The sequence below is a fragment of the Artibeus jamaicensis genome, unplaced genomic scaffold (genome assembly GCF_021234435.1).
Source record: "Artibeus jamaicensis isolate MK-2021 breed Jamaican fruit bat unplaced genomic scaffold, CSHL_Jam_final contig_1015, whole genome shotgun sequence".
Taxonomy (NCBI): Eukaryota; Metazoa; Chordata; class Mammalia; order Chiroptera; family Phyllostomidae; genus Artibeus; species Artibeus jamaicensis.
The window spans coordinates 13,541,441-13,556,339 of record NW_026521194.1 but is presented as its reverse complement, the minus strand read 5'-3'; the positions used below and the strand labels follow the sequence as shown (position 1 = coordinate 13,556,339).

The following is a 14,899-nucleotide window of genomic DNA, read 5'->3' as shown; positions in this document are numbered from 1 at the left end:
AAAAAAATTGCTATGAGCGATGTCCAAGATTTTGCTGCCTATGTTTTCTTTTATAATTTTTATGGTTTCAGGACTAACATTTAAGTATTTGATCTGATTTGAATTTATACTTGTGTGTGGTATAAGAAGGTTTGTCTAGTTTCACTTCTCTGCATGTATCTGTCCAATTTTACCAATACTATTTATTAAATAAAGTAGCTTTAGGTCATTGTATGTGCTTGCTTCCTCTGTTGAATATTAATTGACTAAAAAGGTGTGAATTTATTTCTGGTATCTCTATTTTTTTCCATTGATCTATGTGTCTGTTTTTTTATGACAGTACCATACTGTTTCAATTACTATGGTCTTATAGTATAGTTTGATATTAAGTAGTGTAATTCATCTATCTATTCAGATTCTCTGATTTTTCCTGATTACTGTATGTTTCTAGGAATGTATTCATTTCATCTAGGTTATCCAGTTTGTTGGCATATAGTTAATAATATTTTCTCACAATTCTTTATATTTCTTTGGTGTCAGAGAAGATACTTAGTATGATTTCAATCTTCTTAAATTTATTGACACTTGTTTTGTGTGGTCTGTCCTAGAAAATGTTCCATGTGCACTTGAAAAGTATGTATTTTCTGTTGCTTTGGGATGAAATGTTTTGAAGATATCAATTAAATCCATTTGATCTAGTGTGTCATTTAAAGTTACTGTCTGCTTGTTGATTTTCTCTCTGAAAGATCTATCCTTTGAAGTCAATAGGGTGTTAATCCCTGACTATGACTGTATTTCTGTTGACCTCTCCATTTATGTCCATCAGGACTTGCTTCACATATTTAGGTGCCCCTCTGTTGGGTGCATAAATGTTTACTAGGGTTTTATCCTCTTGTTGGATTGTCTCCTTTATTGCTATGTGGTGTCCTTCTTTGTCTCTTACTATAACCTTGGTTTTAAAGTCTATTTTGTCTAATATAAGTACTGCTACCCCAGCTTTTTTTCCCTTTTCATTTGCATTAAATATCTTTTTCCATCCTTTTAATTTTAGTCTGTGTGTATCTTTTGATCTGAGAGGTGTCTCTTGGAGGCAGCATATACATGGGTTTTGTTTTCCTATCCATTCAGCTATCCTATGTCTTTTGGTTGGAGCACTTAAGGCATTTACATTTAAGGTGATTATTGATAGATACATATATACTGCCATTTTATTGTTAGACTGCTTTCATCCTTTTTTTTTCTTCTTCTTCTTTTCTTCTCCTTCTCCCTCTCCTTGCAAGCCCTTTAATTTTTGTTGCACTACTGATTGGGTGTTAATAAACTCCTTTTTTTCTCCCCTTGTTTGGGAGCTCCTTATTTCTGTTTCGCTTTGAAAAGAGAAAAAATAGCCTTGTTGATTACAGTAGCCTTGGTTATAGTTCCTTATTTTTCATCAACTTGAATATTTCACACCACTCCCTACTGGCCAGAAAAGTTTCTGTTGAGAAATCAGATAACCATCTAATTGGTACTTCCTTGTATATAACCACCTTCTTTTCTCTTGTGGCTTTTAGGATTCTCTCCTTGTCTTTAAGCCTTCTCATTTTAATTATGATGTGTCTCAGTGTGGAACTCTCTGGGTCCAACTTGTTTGGGGGATCACTGAGCTTCCTGGACTTGTGTGTCTCTTTCCTTTACCAGATTAGGGAAGTTTTCTGTCATTATGTCTTCAAATAATTTCTCAATTCTTTGCTCATTTTCTTCTCCTTCTGGTATTCTCATGATGAGGATGTTTTATGCTTTATGTTGTCCACAATGTTTCTTAAACTCTCCTCAAGTTTAATTTTTTTTTTTTTTTTTTGCTGCTCTGCCTGGGTCTTTTTTTTCTACTTTGTCTTCCAAATCACTGATTTGATCCTGTGCTTCATCTAACCTGTTTATTCTTTCCTGTGTATTATTTATTTCAGATGTTAGATTTCTTATTTCTGACTGGTCCTTTTTTATGGTTTCTATATCTTTTTATGCTGTTGAATATTCTTATAATCATTATCCTAAACTCTCTTTTTGATAAATTGCTAGCCTACATTTCACCTAGCACTTCTTCTGGAGAATTCTCTTATTCTTTCATTTGTGATCTGTCCTCCTATTTTGCTACTTTTTTGTATTTATTTCTACGTGTTAGGTAGATCTGCAAAGACTCTGGTATAGGCTTTTGTCAGATGCTGCTTGTGACTGGCCCAGGTCAATCTGTTTGGAGATACCAGCAGTCCACAGTGTGTGGCTCCCTCTGCTAAGCCTATGTGTGTGCAGAAAGAACCAGGCTGCACACCAATGCTGGTGTTTATCAGCACCAAGCCCTGGGGAGTGTCAACTGAAATCTCATAGATCTCTAACCAGAGATCCACCTTAATGTTAAAATAATCAGTGATATAGCCTCAAGCTCTAATTAGCAGCCTGGCTTAAGCTCCACAGTGTAGGACAGAGTAGTTCCTATGGGCAGGGCTGTTGCTTCCCCTCTAGCTGATGCTTCTTGGAAGGGAGTGCTCTACCTGAGGAAGACTCAGCACAGGGATCCTGGTGGCTGTTCCTTCAGTTCTCTCCCTAGATTCCCAGTGCTGGACTCTCTTCAGATGTCTATAGTCTGCTCTGCCCTCCCACTGCCAGAGCCCGGGGCGAATGGCTACAAATGAAATTTTGTGCGTTGGCCCTTTAAGAGGCCCTCTGATTCTCCAATGGTCTCTTCCTGGCATACAGAAACCTTGCTGCTTTTCACAGCTGGATGTTATCTGGGTTCTTCTCTGGCTCTGGTGCTGTATGCTGGGGAGACCATTTTTGGGTTTAGACCCCACACTTCTTAGGAGGGAGACCTGACCATTGAAATATCTGTCTGGAACCTCAGCTGCCACCCATGGGAGCCCAGTCAGCTCTTTTATGCTTCCTCTGAATTCCCTACCAGTCTCATTGTGGTGAAGTGGTTTCGTCTGTCTATCTGTTATTATAAGGCCTCTCTCCACCTAGTTTACAGTTGGTCATTCCAAATGATTTCTCTACAATTTAGTTGTAATTCCAGATTAGTCTTGGAAGGAGCTTACTGAAGACTCCACTTCTCTGCCACCTTGGATCTACTGGAAATAAGTTACTGAAAAAGCAAATTCTTGCTTTTGCCCCCCCCCATATTCTAAAAAATCAAACAATTTTGAATCCAAAACAGTCCAACTTTCTCAATTACCAAAGATCTCTTCTGACTTTTAAACTTCATAATATGACTTGATTTGTCTTTTAAAATGGGTACAGAAGAGAAGAAGCAATCTAAGCCAGAAATAAACATCAATCTATTGCCAATGGCTCTAGCTATAAACTTAGAAAAAAATTTCCAAGCATTGCCTGAAAACAATCCTGAATAAAAAGCTAAGAAATCAAAAATCTACTTAAGTAAGTACACTTACAAGCATAGAAGTAGAGTTTTAAACTTATGATTTGGACTATAAAGATGATATAAAAATAAAATTAATTCCAGAAAAAATACTTAAAAAAAATCATTCTCTATTAAAAAAAATCTCATCACTTTTTAATTAAATGTAGCTCACTATGTTGGAAAATAGCTACAAATAACTTTTAAAAAAGCATATCAAAAGTGATGCAAACAACAAACTTCATTAAAAATTTATGTGAAAGAACCATTCATATAGAATTATCTTCCAATTTCAATTATTATTAATTAAATAGGCTGAGACAAAAGAAGTTATAAAATGACACATATGTATAATATATGATACATATGTGTGTATATATATATATGATGTTTGGCATAAACAAACACACAAATTTTATTCTAGATACAAAAATGTATTTTTTTCTAATTCACTTAGAATATTTAAATTGACACTAAACAAACAAAAAAATGCATTACCTTCAACAGTACTGACCAAATTTACCCAGAAGAAAGGAATAATCTCTTATTTGTCACTAAAGCATTGTATGAATAAAATTAAATAAAACAGAAACTAGTTCTGAGAAGATCATTTGTTTTCTACTTCTATTTTGCTAGCACATATATAAATATGGACCACATACAAGCTTTTTTCCTAATGTAATCATGTGCAGTATCAATCACACAAAATAATTAATGAATTACCTATCCATTTAATTTGAAATAGAAAACAATTAGTAGAGAGAAAATTATAATTACCCTGAAAGTGAGAAATGTGTGGCTCTATCATTACCTAAACAAAAACAAATTCAAAGGATGATGCTTTTTGCAGTAAATAGACTTTTTCCCTCATCTCACTTTTTCTCATATCATTTATAATCTTGTCTTAAAACTATAGTAATTATTACTTTAAAAATATATATTTATAAATTTATTTCAACTGTAAAGTATATAATGCATATTAGCTATTGTTATTGTATCCACATAGCCTATTAAAAGTTGTGACTTTGAAATTTGTCATAAACTCCTTTTATACATTTATAAACACACCCTTTTTAACTGTCAAAGCTGTAATTAGGATATTTAAAGCTCTTTAAATACATACATTTAAAAGTTCTAAATATTTATTAATACCTAGACAATACTAACGTTACTGCCTTGAATTTATCAAAGTAATTAAAAGATGAGAATTAAGGATAGTGTCATGAAACCAACTTTTAAACTATATATAAGTAATATAGTTCATTCTGCCTACTTTAAACAGTTTCCAACAGAGTCAAGATAGTGAATGACTATAGGGAGCTTGAGATAGTATACAAATGTGGATGCATAAATCTCATTCAGGTTCACTTCCATATGCCCTGAGGGCAAAGCCCGTCGTGAAGCCTTTGTGTGTTACCTACTGAACTGGGTCATACATGGCAATATTTGCTCTATGGTCCTGTGATGAGGCAGCACAGGGTGAACCAGCTGGCCAAGACTAATGCACCATCTGGGCTGAAAGAGTATTGCCAATTTCATTGGCAGGGAGGAAACAGTGAGTTTGTAATCGAGCTATAAATCACAAGCAGATCTTGCAAGTTGTCAATTACAAGTCTGACATATTGATGTCCTCAATGCATGGATAACTTCTTGCTTTTAAAATATCACTATTTACATAATAAAATCCTTTTAAATATCATTCTCTTCCTAGTAAAAAAATTACTCAAAGCACCCATAAGGAACAAATCAGCACATCAAGAAAGGTGACCTAGAACCTTAAAGAAAATGAAGGTAAGACAGATTGGTTGATCATACAGCTATGGTGGCATTCCTGATTGTCCCAGTGATGTTAATTTTAACTTAAAATTTTTAAAAATAAGAGCAGTTTCACTGGGTACATTGTCTTCATGCATTTCTTTGCCCCAAATGAGAAAAAATCCATACATCAGCATTTTTTCATATATGGAAACAAATTATTGTTTAACACAACATCATGATGTAGTAGAAAAAAAAACATGGGTTTGGGGATCAGGTAAATTTAAGCTCAGATCCTTGTCCTGTTGATTAGTAGTTCTATAACATTGTGCAAATTAATCAGAGTGATGCTGCAGTGAAGTGGGAAGGGTTCACAGTAGGGTGTATAAAGTAACTAGAACATAATAGCTATGCAGTAAATGATAGCTATGTTAGTGATGAAGGCAAATGATACATTTGCACAGTCTGATTTAAATGTTGTCCTAATCAGAGCAAATATATTAATTTTAGTTAGAAAGCAGAGAACATAAAACTCAAACTGATTAGCCCTAAAATCTTTGCCAGACATTTTTCAAATTCATCACTGGATTTTATGAAGTCAACTCTTCCTTTTTTCACTTTTTATTTTATATTTTGAGAATTATTTTAAGCAGACAACTCTAGCATTGATCAAACTCTGCTGCGAATCTGTAAAAACTTCTGGGATAATCAATGGATAAAACAACTCAGTCAAAAACCACCATTCACTGAGCACTCAATATATGCACAAGTCTTTATTAGGTATTGTAGGAGTGTTATTTCAAATTTCAGCTATAATGATATATTGGCAACCAAGGGGATCATCATGATAGTTAGCATTTTGACTATGGCTAGATTTGATCAAGGCTGAAGCATCAGGGAGGGACAAAAAGGTATTCCAGACTCTTTGCAACTTTCCACCAATTTCTACACATCAGTATATGGGACAATGTAGAATAAATATAGAATGGACCAAGGAAGTTGATCAAGGAGAAAGCAGAGGACCATTGCTTTCCAGTAAGGGAAGTCCAGCAGCTAATTCTAGTCCAGAAAAAGACATTGACCTATTTGGCTTGAAATGCCATATTTAACAGTTCTTGAGTACTATGCATGAATATTTCTAGGCCATATATTAGAATTTGGAGAACTATCAATAAGTATATCTGAAAAAAAATAATTAATTTACTGTATGATACATATGTGCAAAGAAACCATATAGTGAAATAAAAATCAACCTGTTTTTGAATTTGATTTCTCGCTTTTCTCCATCATTACCAAAATGACATTTTTTTTAATTAATAAAAACTTTGGGATCAGAAGTGATCAACTCTATAGAACTGTGATCCTGTTTTGCCAGTTTCTGAAAAGCTAAGGACTTATAATTTATATCCTTACAAACATAATGTTAAAAATATACATTTTTTATAATGAATGATATATCTAGAGCTAATGTTTTAATTTTGTAAATGATTAACATGAGTGAAATAGACATATAAAAAGCTGAAAAATCACACAAACATTATGTGATCTATCACTGATAATTAAAAATAAAAGTAAACTTTTACTCTAGTTTTTTGATAATATATTTAATATTTTAAAGTGTCTCAAATAAAATGAGTGAAGTCTCCAGGAAAAAAAAGTAAAAGATGATGAAAGGTATATATAATGTGTACCCAAATATAATGTATATTAAATGTAACTACATCCATATCTATCTATTATATAGTTAACGGTCACTAATAATAATTCTATTATTTATTTTAAAGACACTTGTGATCAAACATCCTTAAAATATTATATGAAACATAATCCTTAAAATATTATATGAAAAACAGATCAATAAATTCAATGCAAAAATAGTTGACTTTTGAAATGAAGTATATAAACCTGGATATAGTTTTGAATGTTTCATCTGCTCAAGTAGGACACTGTAAATTTTATGATGCTCACCTCTTTCATGCTTGAAGATCAATCATATTTCATATTATTTAGTAAAAGTGCTAATTTTGCACACTGAGTTAAATGTTTTGCATAAGCTTCACTTTATGAATAGACCCAATCACAGGTTTGCTCATCATTCTGTGCAACCTAACTCACAGGGTAAAAGCTGCACATTTGCCATACTCCAATTTTCCTAGCAGGCATTAGAAATCAATGTGCTCTACCTGGGATAAAATAATTCTCTTTTGCAGGAGGAGAAAATGGAGAATAGGTAACTTATTGGCGAGTAGGCTTTCTCTGGAACCATCATCACTAGCTCCTCAGGCCCTGCCTAGTCTACACAGTCCTTTAAAGAACCTTTATGTGGGTGAACTGAGGAATCTTCTTTCCTGTTTCATACTCCCTGGTATATACCCTATATCTAGGACACTATTATCATAAACTTGCTCATGATACTCATCTTCTATATTAAGGCAGTTACTAAGAATTTCAAGAAGTGAATAAAGAATACGATTTTTCCAAAGAGTTGTCTTTACAGCATATTGCAAAGTCAGACACGTAGCAAAAGCCTGTTTTTTTGGCGGTGGGAACGCAGTGAAGTGTGCCTCATGGATGTAGTAGATGTCAGATCAACCAGCTCAATGAAGTCCTAGCAATTGGGATGCCGAGTCCTAAATGATTACTTCAAATGGGTATATGACATTTTTCCATCCTGGAAATACCATATTAGCCTTTATGTATATTCTACATGCAGCAAATTCCCCTTGCATTGTTAAATACTTTTCTAAACATGGTACTAATATCTTAATAATAGGTAATATTTATCATGAGCTCAATTTCCCAAGTGTCTACTATGAGGTTGAAGGCTTTACAAAGATTATTTCATTGATTCCATGTAAGAATCAGTGAGGTAGGTATTATAATTGTTCTCATTTCACAACCCAGAAAGTAAGGCATAATTAACAGTATATCCCAGGTCACACACAGCTACTAACACAAAAATAATAATAATAATAATAATAATAATAATAATAATAATAAACCTAACAAATCAAAACACTATGTTACCCTGCTTTCCTATTTTACAAAGAAGGCAGAAGGTCATTACTCATAATGACATAAGTTATTTTGCCCTAAATTTCAGAATCATTTATTGGCCACTAAATCCTAATAATGGCATTAATGCTTTTTGAAGAATGCAAGTCCCTTTTTGAAGAATGCATTGGTTACTTTGCCAATTTTAAGATAAAGAATATATGAGAAAAGTCTAAGTCATTCTAAGTCTAAGTCATAAACTACGAAGTCAGAGTAATTTATAAAATAATCTTCATTGTTTGAGAAAAGATGTAATAACATACACATTTTTAAGTGCACTATTCCCTCTGCAATATTTATTGAGAGCCAGTGGTGAACAAGGAACTGTCCTTGGTGCTGTGAAATCTTAACCTAACTTTCCCTGAGATTTTACTTGGACTTTCATTACTAAACATCTATGTGTAGTAATGGCAGGGACAGAGAGGTAAAGATACAGCATTATTTATAAATAATAATAGCCCCAACAATGCCAGTGTAGGATCATCACCTTAGCCATCAGGATAAGCGGCAGACCCCTGGAAACTGATTTCACAAGTACTAACGAGCAGAGATAGTCCAGAGAACAGCAAGCAGTCTGCTGTTTGAAAAGACGGGTGAATCTTTGTAACACTTTTCACAAACTACCTATCTCTTTCAATTCTGTTTGTTTTATTCACAGCACTGGCACATAGCATGGCAGAAATGTTGTTTGTTTTTAGTTTGACATTTTCACCACCTTGTCCTACTTTTGATTGGTTTGAGGTAGTTTTGACTTGCATAACACAGCCAGTTATTTTTTCCCCAGGAAGGTATAAACTTACGGACCAATATTTTAATATATCCTCTTTTCTTACCTAAGTCATCGGAGCAAAAATGAGAAAAGTCATTATATCAGCGAATTAGTTCACCCAAGCAGTTGCCTCAAACCACAGGTTAATTTGAACTGTTCAAATATAATTACTTAAAAAAGGAAAGGATTCATTACTTTTGTGGTATTTGCTGGTTCATTGCACCATTGTCAGAGATTGTCAATAAACAAATTACATCTAACACTGTGCCCTTTGCTGAGCAGGTCTCCTGAGAATATCTGCTTGTACATTATGCTTTCTTCCACTGTTTTGTGTGTGTGTGACCCAAATTCACATGCTCTTGGTTTTGACATTTTAAAACATCCTCAACTTCACTTAACAATTACAAAAGAGCAATGCAAGCCATCTAATAGAAATAGGAATGCTAAATAAAAAATTATATTATTTTAAAATTTATGTTGGGTTGATTTTTTTAACCAAGAGCTTCGTGAAATTGATTGAAACTTTTAATATGCTATTATGTCTGCAAATGATCACAGCTTAGCTAAAATATATGAAGAAAAAAGACAGTCCACCAAAAAAATAAGTTAAGAAGTATCACTCTAGGAAACTGTTTTTAACAGTTTAGATGTAAATTGAGATAGGATAAGGGGTTGTATCTGAAGGAAACCACTTAATAATTGCAAACCAGGTGCCAGAATCAAACAATAGACCTACTTGGTTATCTATATGATGCTCAAAATTAAGGGAAATATAATTCCCTATATTCTTTTCAGATGAACCATTACAAATGGACTCAGACAACTTGGGTTCTAATCTTTGCAATGTTGTTGACTAAGACACAAACATATCACTCCAATATACAAATATCACTATTTCTCAGACATTATAATGATACATTTTAGAAAAATACACTAACACTTCTGCATGTGCTTAACATAGATCTGTATAAAACAAAAATCATTAATTCCTTACATAACAGTTTTGATTCAAAGGCTAAACAATAAAACGGATTTCCTTTCTGATTTAAGCCAGTACTATTATTCCATTAAAATGTTTCCCATATATTGTACTAACAGATTTGGATACTCACATAGTTAATCTCTGGTTAGATCAATATTATTAGGTGGTATATGCCAGTATGCTATTATAATGCTTTCAAATAAGTATAAACTTGTCATTTCATGAGTCCATGTCTTGCCCTGTTCTTAGTATAACTTTCTCTGGCCCAATCATAGCCTGATATCTAAAAATATCCAGACATCACACTACTGTTCTTATTTTTTCTTTAGCCTAGAATTTTTTATAATGTTAAATAAAGGCAAACTAAACATCATATCTTCATTAGGTGCTACGCTGACTCACTGTAATATTTTTTTTTAATTTTATTTGGTTACTTTTCAAGTACATTTTTTTTTCTCTTCCCCCCCCCCCCCCCCGCCCGGTCTCCCCCCTCTCTCCCATTCCCCCCCCAGTCCTCATCTCTGTGTCATTCATACTTGTTCCTCAAAATCCCTCCCCCTTTTTCCCCTTAAGTTCCCTTCCCTCTCCCCTCTGGTCGCTGCCCACTTGTTCTCTATTTCAGCGTCTTTGTTTTTATTCTGTTTGCTTGTTTGTTTTATTCTTTAGCTTCCTGTCAAAGGTGAGATCATATGGTATTTGTCCTTCAATGCCTGGCCTATTTCACTCAGCATAATGCTTTCCAGTTCCATCCATGTTGTTGCAAAAGGTAGTAGCTCCTTCTTTCTCTCTGCTGCATAAAATTCCATGGTGTATATGTACCACAATTTTTGGATCCATTCATTTACTGATGGGCACCTAGGTTGCTTCCAACTCTTGGCTATTGTAAATTGTGCTGCTATGAACATTGTGGTGCATAGGTTCTTTGAAATTGATGTTTTAGGATTCTTGGGGTATAATCCTAGCAGTGGAATTGCTGGGTCAAAAGGCAGGTCCATTTTTATTTTTCTGAGAAAATTCCATACTGTTTTCCATAATGGTTGTACCAGTCTACAATCCCACCAACAGTGAACTAAGGTCCCCTTTTCCCCACACCCTCTCCAACATTTGTTGTTTCTGACTAATAATTTGAAATTGGATAAATTGATTTCAAAATCAGTGGCCAACATATTCTAGCTAAACAAATATGATAAGTGTTTTTAAACTTACTCTAAAGAAATGTTTGTGAGGCGTGTCATGTACCTCAAAAGCTTGTCTTAGTCTATACTATAATATGCCTCAGAAATGATCCATTAATACAACTAACATTAATTAAACACCCATTAAGACCAGACATCATTCTAGATGTTGGCCACACTTCACTCAGTACACAATGCAAAACCAGAACTCCTGCCAGTGGGGTAACTTTTGAAGTTAAAATTCTCACATACTCAGGGATGGTGAATACAGGCTCAGGGGTCATGCACCGCACAATGCCAGGCATTCTCATTCCCACAGACAACAACAGTAATGCTTCCTCAACACAAAGTCCTTCAAAAACTGTAATACTGTCTGTTGCCCTGAATATGAATAATGTGGGCTGATAATCCTTTGAAATAACAGGGTAAACACCATTGTGGGGGTTGGTAAATGATATTACATTCTGTTTAATTTATGTAAAAACATAAAATTGAAAATCCACACACAACTTTTAAGCTATAATATGAGACATTGATAAAATGTGATGCTATTGGCAGGGATCCTATCCTGTGGACATACATGAGCATAATCGGGTCTTGTTGCTTTGAAAACGCTTCCATTGCTGCCCTTAGCTAAGCACCTGATTTGATTTGGTCAGCTTGATTCCACCGTTTAGTAAACATGTGATCTTACACAAGTTACTTCACTGCTGGGAACCTCAGTTTCCCCATTTGGAAGAGGAAGCCACGACCCCCATACTTCAAAGGGGTTCTTCACTGAGGTATAATATATAAATCACCTGGCACACAGAAAGGTGAAAAGCTATCAGGTCTTTTCACCTTCCTCTGGAGTTACACACTGACAAGAAGATAATACATTTAATATAAATATTTACTAGTACACGTGTCTTTAAATGCATAGATGTAAAATATTTGTACAAAATTCTCCCCTTTCAGAGAACTGACTTTAGCTCTGTTAATATAATAGAATCATCTTTGCACATAGCAGTGTTCATTCTACAACTCCACATGTTTGAATTTATGAGCAATCAAAATAATGGATGCATTAGATTCCATTTTATTACTCCATATAATTTCAGTACAAGAAAGGATTAGCAAAATATGAGTTTCAGGACTTTGAAGAAATCACGTTCTATATTTCTGTTAGGTCAGTGGTATCTCAAAAGTCAAATAATTTATGTAATTAAAGAAAGAAATGAATGGTTCTTGTGAATTCCCAAAAGGATAAAACATTATGACCTCTTATAAAACATGGGGAATAAATACCTTAGCATTCTCTAAGTAATTAGTGGATTTTTTTTAAGATGGCAATATTGTTTACAAAACTGAAGTGAGTATGTACATGTTTTCTTTTAGTTCTATTTAACTGAATAATGTTACCTTAACTTTGAAACTAGTGTCTTCATCTTTGTTCCTAACGAATTGTTTGTGCACAGAATGATAAAGGAGATTCGCCCCTTGAAGGAATATGGGAAGAAATGAAGGGAGGAATAAAGGAGGTAGAAAGAAGAGAAGACAAAAAATAGGGAGAAGAGGAGAAGAGGAGATAATGAAGAAAAGGGGAGGGAGTAGGAGTGGGGGGAGAAAGACACAAGTTTTTATTTTCCTTCTCTGTCAGGAAGAAGATTTATATGTCTATTCCAAGGTGTATGTGTACCAAAAGGAGGCAGATAACCACCCTGAATGATCTACCCCATTAACAGGGACTGCTAGGACTAGCAGAAAAGTGGTGCCTTTCAGGCAAAGGTGAGCCTTCCTTCATATTGCTGTCTCCAGTGCTTCATGGATTAAAAAGCTTCAGTCAAGCGGGGTGGTCAGTATTTCTCCCTGTTTCGCTCTATTGACAAAACACTACAATTATATGTATTTTTATTTGATTATAGCCTCTGCTTAATCATGTAAGTATAGGCATGGTTCTTTAACCACAGCTATAAAGATATTTATTCCTCCCAACCAGGGTAAAGTTCACACACTGGGAGCAGCTTCCTTCCACTGACACTGATTTTTGTAAATAGTGAGGACAGGTTCTACTTACCTAGCAGACATTAATTACTGCATAAGCCCTGATGCTTGTCAAGAAGGGGGCTAATCTCATATAAATCTTCCTGAATATTAAATATATCATAGAATTCAGTTTAATTTTAGAATGACTTCATAGTTAGGGTATGTATGTTTAATATGGGACTATATTTCCCAAAAGTGGCATTAGATTTCATGAGTTCAAAGTAGATTTTATTGATCAGTAACTCTAAACAGAGTAGCTTTAAAATAAAGACAAATGATTAACATCAGTGCCAGGATCTGCAACTCAACATGTTCTTGTTTCAGGCTACCATGTTTTCCTGAGACAACAAGCTGACTGTTTAACCAGTTAATGTAGGATAGGAGTACACGGAAGAACAATGTCTGCTAAAATATACCCCTTGAAAATATTAAAGGTAGAAACATAAAGGAAACGGCAGGAAAGCAAGTACACAAAATGATCTGAAAATAGATAACTTTCCTCCCTGGCTGGTGTGACTCAATAGATTGAGTGCTGCTGGCCTGCGAACCAAAGGGTCACCAGTTTGATTCCCAGTCAGGGTCACATGCCTGGGTTGCTGGCCAGGTCCCCAGTTGATGGGGCACACAAGAGGCAACAACACATTTGTTTCTCTCCCTCTCTGTCTCCCTCCTTTGCTCTATCTAAAAATAAATAAATAAAATCTTTTAAAAATAAACAAAATATTTCACTTTCCTAATTTCCCAGTATAAGCAATAACAAATGCTTGCTTTCCCATTCTTCTTTTATAGTTATGCTTTGGTCTATAGAGTTGAGATCTGTACCAGATACTAGGAATTCCAGACCATGTGTGCGCCATACAGTAGTGACCCTGTAGCCACAGTTTTGCTTGCCATAGTTTCAGTTACCTGTGGTCAACCATGATATGAAATATTAAATGGAAAGTCCCATAAATAAACAATTCATAAGTTTTATATTGCACACTGTTCTAAGTTGAATGAAGAAATCTCCTTCCCTCTTCCTCCTGAGGGAGACCATTAATCATCCCTCTGTCCAGCATGTCCTCACTGCATTCACTACCTACCCCTTAGTCGCTTCGCAGTCATCTCAGTTGGACAGCAGATCTACTGCCACAGTATCTCCATGACTGTGCTCAAGTGACCCGTATTTTACTTACTGATGCCCCCAAAGTGCAAACGTAGTGATGCTGGGAATGCATATAGGCCACAGGGAAGGCGTAACGTGCTTCATTTCAGTGAAAAGGTGAAAGTGCTAGAGATAATAAGGAAATAAATGGTATGCCGAGAAAGCAAAGATCTACAGTAAGAATGAATCTTCTATCCATGAGGTTGTGGAGAAGAAAAAACAATCTGTGTTAGTGTGCTGAGAGAGAGACCACATTAACATAACTTTATTACAGTATATAGTCACAATTATTCTATTTTATTATTAGTTATTGTTCATCTGTGACTATGCTTAATTTGTAAGTTAATCCTTATCATAGGTATGTATGTATAGAAAAAAATACAGTGTGCATATAGGGTTTAGTGCTATTCGCAGTTTCAGGAATCCATTGGGTATCTGGGGATGTCTTCCTCATGGGTAGGGCAGTGGGGGTGAAGTAGGAGAGGGGGGAGGAACTATATTGCCATTGAGAATGTGCCTTGGCCAAAGATGCTTTCAGCAGGTCAAAATTTGGGAATATTTAGAAATTTAACAACCTTCTCTCTAGTATGAACTTAAAATACCCCATACAGTAAAAATATGTCAG

At 34.8% G+C, this 14,899-nt stretch overlaps 1 protein-coding gene across 4 annotated transcripts in view; it reads right to left on the bottom strand.

The window, feature by feature from the left end:
• Positions 1–14,899, bottom strand: part of ERBB4 (erb-b2 receptor tyrosine kinase 4) — a 995,253-nt gene that overhangs the window by 766,562 nt on the left and 213,792 nt on the right. The window lies entirely within an intron of this gene.